This window comes from Lagopus leucura, unplaced genomic scaffold, assembly GCF_019238085.1.
Source record: "Lagopus leucura isolate 7727_CA_CO unplaced genomic scaffold, USGS_WTPT01 Super-Scaffold_100002, whole genome shotgun sequence".
Lineage (NCBI taxonomy): Eukaryota > Metazoa > Chordata > Aves > Galliformes > Phasianidae > Lagopus > Lagopus leucura.
In genome coordinates this window covers 63,176,608-63,185,529 of record NW_024962263.1, presented here as the reverse complement: position 1 = coordinate 63,185,529, position 8,922 = coordinate 63,176,608, and positions in this window count along the sequence as shown.

Sequence of the window (8,922 nt, the reverse complement as noted above, 5' to 3'; positions counted from 1 at the left end):
CCCCTTAGATTCATTTTTGTGTGTTTGACTTCACGACTCAACACTGTGTTTTTAACACAGCCTTTTGTGTATGATGTATGAGGTCTTAAAAATTATTTGAAAGCACAGATTCCTCTATAATACCTCAAATCATCATGCGTATAGTCCATTAGTAGTAGGGCTGAAGGTCTTGGATTTGCTACTTAGATCTCTTCCACTGAGAGGGATAATTGGTGACACAGGTAGGTTATCCTCATATGGACCAGATCCAGAGCAAAATGAATCTAAGGGTTTCAGAAGTATCTTTCTGAGGCACACTTTACTGTGATGATGGTGTACACTGTGCTGCTGAAGGCTCCTTTAGGATGGCATAGATTGCCAGTGTGGGACACGGCCGTCGTAGGGACGTGAAGAGGTGCAAGATGGGATCCCAATGGGAAACCTTGCAGTGATAAAAATGTCAGAGGTGGGAGTCCACAGGTAGAGTGCAGCTTTGGGAAGAAATTCAAGTCATGAAAAGAAGCTGTTTGGGATTGTGGAAAGAGGTTAGAGTTGAGGAAAGGCTTGTGTGTGGAGGGAGAGGAAACTCCCCTCAACCCTCCTCATTTGCTAGAAATGTCACAGCTGTTAGCAATCCAATGTGGCTTATCAGTAACTTGGATATGTGAGGTAGGGGACATGAGAGAAAGAATCACCAACACGTGGGCTGAAGCCTTATTTAGAATGGGGTTGCCCCTATTCATGAGATGAACATAATTACCTGGATGAGAAACTGGCAATATAATTCTTTTCCTCTTGCATAAGGTGGCTCAGATCCTGATGTGCTGCTGGTATGGCTGTGCCCTTACAGTCTTCTCTGGACATAAGCAGTATTGTAGTAGATTTTATTTTTTTCCCTGGCTAATTTCTTGTTTTCCTTTTGTGGCCTCTTCTTTGTGGCTGCCAGATACCAGCAACAATCACAAATATGTAGCATTAAATAAACAACCAGATGCTTTGGCAAAGCATTTCTGCCTACACATGGTTCAGTCACCTCAAATAGCCAATCTGCATCTTTCACTGGTGGCAAGAACTTATTCAAGAAATGAACACGAAGTCCTTATAACCTTGGGGAAATTATCCCTTCATGATAGTGTCTGGAGACAGCTTGTAATTTGGACAGGAGACCTGTTTAGGGATTCTTGATAAGAGAGAAAGACTAAATCTCTTTTGGGTAGAAAGAAAAACTCATTTCTGGAGGACATACAAAACTATGTCAGTTATGTCTATGCTTAGGGAGAGTACAGAAAACAGAACATATTAGTGTCTCTGGAACAATTTTGGTTTATGCTCTGGCTTTCACAAGACTGGAGGAGGAAGGCTGTGAGACAGCGGAGCAATTGCTGTGTTTAGCTGGGCTGCCGATGGGAGCAGAGCTGCGCCTTTGGGGCCGGGTGTGTTGGCTCTACAATAGCAATGGAGCTGTTTGGGTAACACTTACATATAATTTTATGACATGGAGAGAAAATAGGTTTCTATAGAAATAATTTTTACAACTCTGTTGATTTAACAGAGAAGGAGAGTGCAATGAGAGTGCTTTTGTTCCAAAAAGGACTTTATAGCATACATTGTTTCCTGAAGTCTCAGTGGCTTTCTGCAGGTTGGGGCTAGCTCTGTTTGCTTTTCCTTCCTGTCCCTCTTGGGCCAGCAACTGTGGCTGGGCCCAGTTCTAACACATGGAGCACAGGGGAAAGAGGATTTCCTTAAAAACCCAAAATAAACCCAAAAAGCTGTGCAGAATCTTGGCAGAATGCATAGAAATTGAAAGTTTCAGCCTGTTGTTTTCATGGAGGTTAGAACCCTATTGAGGTCCATGGGTGTCTTTTCTTTCTAAGAGCTGTGGGAACAAATGTTATACAGTCAGAACTGCAAAACAGTTATTTCAGTGACCCCGAGCATGGAGATTTCCCTTACAGAAAACAATCTAGTGTCAGAAAGCATCTTTATTTCCCAGAGTTGTATTGGCATCTCTATGAAACAAGAATGCTACGCTTCTGCAAACACCTATACTATAATCTTGTGTTTCTGCTGATAAAATAGTTGGTTTTATTTTTATTATAATTATTGGTTTTAACTCTTATTAAAAATGGAAGAATTGTACTGCAGATCCAATCTGAAAAGTAAAACACAGTGAAAATTGTCAGAGTCCTGCTGGCTTACAAGCAAGTGTGTATAAAAAGTAACAGCAGTTGTGGGCATCACTGCAGATCCTTCTCTTGGCTGCTGAACTTTCTCTTCTAATCTCAGAGATAACAGCCTGCGCATCACATGCAGGGGATGACATGGTTTGACCTTAGAGTTTGAAGACGTGTGTGTCTCTAAGGTGTCAGGAGGAGCAGAAAAAGACCAGTGTTAGATTTTTTTCTTAGCAGATGCTTCATTCTGGACAAATCATTGAAAAAGTGAGATACAATTCAAACCATGTACACTACCGGTGTTGGAAATGAATCATGCCACTTGAATGAGGCATTGAATGTGAAGTGGCAATGATGCCTTGACTATAGAGGAAGCCTGATGGCAAAACAGAGCATTGCTGGCTCGAGGATTTGCATCAGTGCTGGCTCTCACATCATTAAATGACAAAAAGTGAGCCCATGTCCCTGGGAGGGAATGTTTGCCATCTACTTCCCTCTGTTGACTGAGTTACTGAAGTACACTACACTTGAAGTCAAAGCTCACAGACAATGAGGTAAGATTGAAAGGCAGACAATAAGCCAGATTCTTGGCATTGGTGAACTGGTGGAGCTTTGCTGAAAATATTACCATGGCTCAGGATTGGCCCACTTAGCTCATAGTTTAAGCAGCCAACTTTGTACAGGGCCACGCTCTCAAAAAGAAAAGCCATATCTTACGTGTATACACATTTGTAGGTTCTTCTCCCTCATCTTTTTTATGTCTAAATAATAGACACCCCAAATCTAAACTTCTCTTTGCATCAAGCTGACAGTCATAACTGACACTTGGCAAGAAATAAAGGAGGAAAATAAAGCAGAATTACTTTTTTTTTTTTTTTTTTTTTTTAATTTCAGATGCAGGGTTTCAGGAGAGCTCCAGGAGTATTGCTTTTTGTTCCTGAAATATCAGTACACTCACACTGGCTAAAAGTTCTTCATGGAATGCTATGCACATGTAAAATGCATTATGGAGAGATACCTTTATAGAACTCTAACAGCTTGTTTGCACTGGTATCAGATTGGTGTGCCTAATAACTGTCATCCTATTACACTCTGCCTTGACCACAGAGCATACATTTCTCTCTTTCGGACAGAGAGAAATGGCAGCAATGAGTCATGTTTAATGCTTATGTCATTTGACATGAAAACCATTTCCACCAGAGACTAGCAAAGCTCTGGTTTGTAGCTTCTTTTGTTTTCTCACCACTTCTCTGGCATCCTCCTATGTGACATTATGTTTCAGAATGCTAAAAAGGATGCTCAGAAGGTGTAATATCTACGTTGTTGATTTTCTGCTGACAGAAGAGTGTTACTCCGAGTAGTACTTCAGCTCTTTGGCAAGCACCCCTTCAAATTTAAACAGATTTGTGTTTGCCTGAGATGTTGCAAAACAGCATGCCTGTGCTGAGAACCATACCTCATCCATGACAAAGGCACCGCCTGGTCTTGACACAATCCTTTCTTGGGCATATGGATGACTTTCTGGTGTCCCCTGATTCAGTCAAAAGAGCAGCATAGGCTCTGCATTGCCTTTTGAGAAGTGAACCGAAGGGCCACATCTCCTGCTAGACACTTGTCAGAGCTCACCCTGTGCTGAGACCCTGCTTCCACAGAGAGAGCTTAGAAATAACGTGGTTCTCTTTAAGAGAAGGTTTGTAAATCTCTTAAGACTTTTTGGCAACAAGATGTGATCATCTGTCCATCTGCAGAACGTATTGGCTGGCCAGCTTATAGTGGTGGTCAAAAATAGCCCTGAGATCTCCTGAACATGCCAAGGAATGCTGCAGCCCTCTTGGAGGCCTTTGATCAGAAGCACAGTCTCATGACTTGCTTGGCTCTGCTCAGCAGATACATGCTTTAGGACTCTGGTTCTGGCTGTCATCCCCGGGCCTCATTTATTGTTATCTTTACTTCAGGCCTATTCTGGTACGCTCACTACCAGCAGATTAACTGTTCAAAGGTCAGTCATTTCTTAGCACCAGGGCAAACCAGGTCCTTCTTTCATTCAGCTCCTATCCTCACTTGAGTTATTCTGCCAGGATCCTAATAACCGTGATGCAGGGTCACTAGTGAGCTCTGCTGCTTCCAGCAATTCCTCCTTGTCCCATCGAATGTTCTGACTGATATGGCCTTTGGGAGCACACTGAAAATACACATCAGTAAAACGAGCCAGCATAAAGATTCTTCAGGTGAATCATTTACAAATATCTTCAAAAAGACTGATAAAGAAACTCCACTATGTGTAGAACTCTTGTGGATTGATTAAAACTGTGATGAGTAATCTTTGCTGTTGTTTTCAGATTCCTAACTAAAATCTATACATATTTCCCTGCCTTCAGGGTTAGGACCCAAGACGAAGGGATACATTAGACAGGCTGTAAGGCTGTGGTTTGATTTTCTTATCTGGTGAAAGATTATTTTGTGACTGGGAATACTGTAAAGTAGGCAATGTCATCATGCTTTCATGGTGAGACCAATGCTGCCTGCATTTGGCACAAAAAGAGTTACTCTTAACACACACACACACACACACACACACACATGCACACACACACACACACACACACTGCTCCTTAGGTATAGACCTGCATCTCAACGGAGAGAGACCCGCTTGTAGTTCTTGCACCAAATCTGCTATTTTGATGACTTCATTTATGATACAAGGATAATTGGACTTGATAACCTCAGGGAAAAAACTGGAAAGTATCTCATTTGTGTCAGAGAATGGAGAGGTACAACTCCTGAACCAAGTCCCACACAGGGTCACAGGCACTAAACATTAGAACTTTCTTAGAAGGTGGCCAATGGCAGTATTTCCTTTGCTGGGTCTGTGTTTCTGGTTGTTTCTTTGTTTGATTCATTGTTTTCATTCAGCAGTTAGATGCAAGTATTATCTGAATAACGTGAATGGATGATTGCCATAGTTCCAGATTATTAGCAATGTACTTTCCATTTTAGGTTATGATGTGGCATCTAGGTGAAAAGAGGATGTTATCTGAAGGGCCATAACATGTGCCCTATTTGATTTACTCCAGTGACTCTAAATGTTTCCCTTTCACAGTGACTCAGCTTTTCAACTGTGAGATCTTGAACGACATATTTGGAGCTCGATTCAACATTATGGAACAAATTCCTGTTGATATCAGTGAATATTGAGGTCAGATTCTTTATTAGCCATGCAAAGATTAAACGAGTGACCACACATCTTCATTGTTACTTCATCCCTTTCTATGGTATTTGTAGTTAATTTTTAATTGCACTTTTTAAAGCATGGTCAAAATACAAACATTTATTAGTGAAAATATTTCACTCTGAGGATGTGTTTATTTGTGGCTGCTATAACAGTAGCAGTTTTTCTTTGGAGTAATAAAAATTGAGATAATGTTTCAATGTCAAAAATTAATTCAGTATTCTCTTATGGATGAAAACTGAATGATCAAAACTGATTAAATGCTAATATAATGCAGAACATTTGGAACAGTTATTAACAATGTCCAATTAAAGTATTTCTTGTATGTTCATAGTACCACAGCTATTTCATTACAATCCACACATTCCTCTTTGAAGAATCCATGAAAAGGGACTCAGTTTAAGCAAAATGATGGCTATATAATGAAATTGTGATTTATGATAAAGAAAAGGAAAGAAACTTGTCCCTAAGCAATTTTGCAGATCCACATCTGTTTTTTGAGAGGCAAAGTTAATTCTTCCAAAAGTAAAACACTTCTTCAGTTTGACAACAAGCACTGAATTCTGTGCAAATCCTTGTGTGTGACTTAAACAGCTTTTCATAGGGTAAGCATTGTACAGTTTCAAGAGGCACACATGAATTAATGAGGTCCAAACACACAAAATTATGTGTTGCCTTCTTATGTTGCTTCATTCCCTCATGCAAATACCAAAGAATGACCTTCATTTGTCATGAAACACTCTTATCAGGATTTGTGAGTATTGTCTTATTTTACGATGAACTAAATTCCCAAGATGGGATGAAACATGCTTTAGGAACCATTTGCATTTTTCCTTTACATATCCTTCTCTACCATGGCCTCAGGAGAACTCTTCTTCCAGAAATATTAAGCAGTTTGTAGTAAGGTGGGCTCTATCTAAGACATTCAGTAGTCCTCAAGAAATTCACAGATTCATGTTCTCCTATGGCTGCTCTACAAAATGAAGCCTAGTGCCATGCACAAACTTGTCCAGAGAATGAGTAACTTATGTGAGCAACTTGGAGAATTACATGGAGGACTTCGTTTGTGAGAGAGGCTTGCTTAACTAAGGTAGGAAGCATGTGAGTCATATGAAGCATAGGTAAAAAGACATTAGTGACACTTCAACTTCTGCTTTGAGTTGCCCTGATTCTAATACCCTTCATAGGAACAGTATGCTTCTGTGTGTTTTCCAATGACAGCTTAAAATCTCTGGCCTATGTGATGGCAGGACCTGAATGCAGGAAATTTTCACCTGAATCACCTACCCTTCTGGTCTACTGTTGGCAGCAGTGGCTGTTTTGTGTCTTGCAGGTATCACAGAATTACAGAATGGCCTGAGTTGAAAAGGACTACAATGATCATCTAATTTCAACCCCCTGCTACGTGCAGGGTCACCAACCAGCAGACCAGGCTGCCCAGAGCCACATCCAGCCTGGCCTTGAATGCCTCCAGGGATGGGGAATCCACAACCTCCTTGGGCAACCTGTTCCAGTGTGTCACCACTCTCTGAGTGAAAAACTTCCCCCTAATATCTAACCTAAACCTCCCTTGTCTCAGTTTAAAACCATTTCCCTTTGTCCTGTTGCTATCCACCCTTGTAATCAGTTGTTCCTCCTTCTGTTTATATGTTCCCTTCAAGTACATAAATGAAGGTGGCCTTGAGATCATGAGCAGATCATTTCTGTGCAGGACTGTTGACTCTTTCTTCTCTTGTTCGTGAAGAATCCTCTGGAGTGGTCCCTTGTTTGAGGGTGATTTTTTTCTGATTTTTAAAAAATGTTTATAATTATGTTAAAATAATTTTATGATTGCATATGGGGCTGCTAATACTTCACAGACTGTATTACTTCAGTGACAAATCATACTCAAAGCTTTCTTCAATACACTGATGTGCTAATTGCAGCACTTGATATTGAAAGTGCCACATGTATAATTTCATAGTAGGATTTCTTAGATTTAGATGTAATAAAATATCTGCAGTTACTGATGTGGCTACTTCAGTTGACATGTAGCAGGTACCTCATGCAATGCAATGAATAACATGAATATTCATGAAATAACCCACATAGACATTTGCCTTCGTATTTCCAAAGCCTATTGCTTCATTGGTATGATTTATCTCCCTCTGCAGGCATTTTCTCAGAAATTGCCCTCAGGATGGTAAGATTCATGGGTCTTACGTAGTTCTGTGAAAGTGATGAGTTGCTATAGATCTTCTCTAGGCATTTCTGATATCTCAAATTCATAGTCTTAGCATCTGTGTAAAACTGCAACTGCTCTAGCTACTTGTAGCTGTATTTTCAGCCAGTACTTATCTGGCCAATTGTAATAGATATAATTTCATACTTCATTTCTGTTGCTTTAAGACTGCTGTAAATGCAGTGCTCACTAAAAGAACGTTACTGGCTTCATAGTAATGCAAAGATGTGAAAGCAAGTTTTAAGCCTTTTTTCTAACGCAATGCTTTTCTGTGCTTTCAGTCAACTACAGCTTCTAACATAATACTACCAGAAATTAAATAAGTCATCTTTAACACCAGAATAATGAATAAATCACTGAGCAGAATAAGGAGAGAGACAGTGTTTTCCCATGTTACACAAACAGAGAAAGATTAAGTTTATGGGTTTTGCTCCTCTCGGATTTGATGTTGTGGTATTTCTGTTTGATTTCTGCCACAAAGGGAGGGAAAGCTCAATACTGCATCAGCATTGTGCTCGGAAACACAGTGTGCTTCTTTTTTAATCATTCATTTTTGTTTACGCTTCAGATCTGCACATCATTCAGTTACTACTGACAGCACTGTGCTGAGTGTAGGACTTCAGAGATACAGAATGCAGATGGAGCTCTTTACCATGCTGAAATACTTGCCTAATTTGTAGCTTTTGTCCTGCCTTTAAGCCCATTAAAAATAGTCTGAAATGTGGTGGGAAAAAGAGAGAGATACAGACTACACCTATATGCTTTATTCCTCTGGGAAGCAATTATCTTTGTTTTAGAAACTTCTTGCCTTGTTCTCTTTGCCAGGAGAATCAGATGAAGACTGCATGTAAAATAGTATCTGACTGCATGTTGGTTACATGTGTGTTACAGGACAGGGCAGTTTTCCCTCCATTATAACAATCTCAAAGTTTTCCATTTACTTCTCCTTTAAAAAAAAAAAAAAAAAAAGAACTAAAAGAAAAGAACTGCTTCTTGAAGATGAAGCAGATAGCAGACAGCACTATCATGTGAAATCAAACACCTGTGCACACCTGTGTGGCTCACATTCATGGGTTGTTACAGATACCAGAACTTTGCACAGGCCTCAGACATATCAATAAAAGAAAATATCCATCAGGGATGCTAAATACTACACTGATACTACGCAGCTCTTACTCAGGCAGCTTCAGAGGTGCATACTGAGGTGCTGGAGGCTGGGAAGTGCTGCCATGAGCTTGCCCTGTCTTCAGAGTCACCTGTGGGTATCTGTCACTGTCCACTATCTGTGACCAAGTAGAAGCTGTGACCAGAGGGACAAC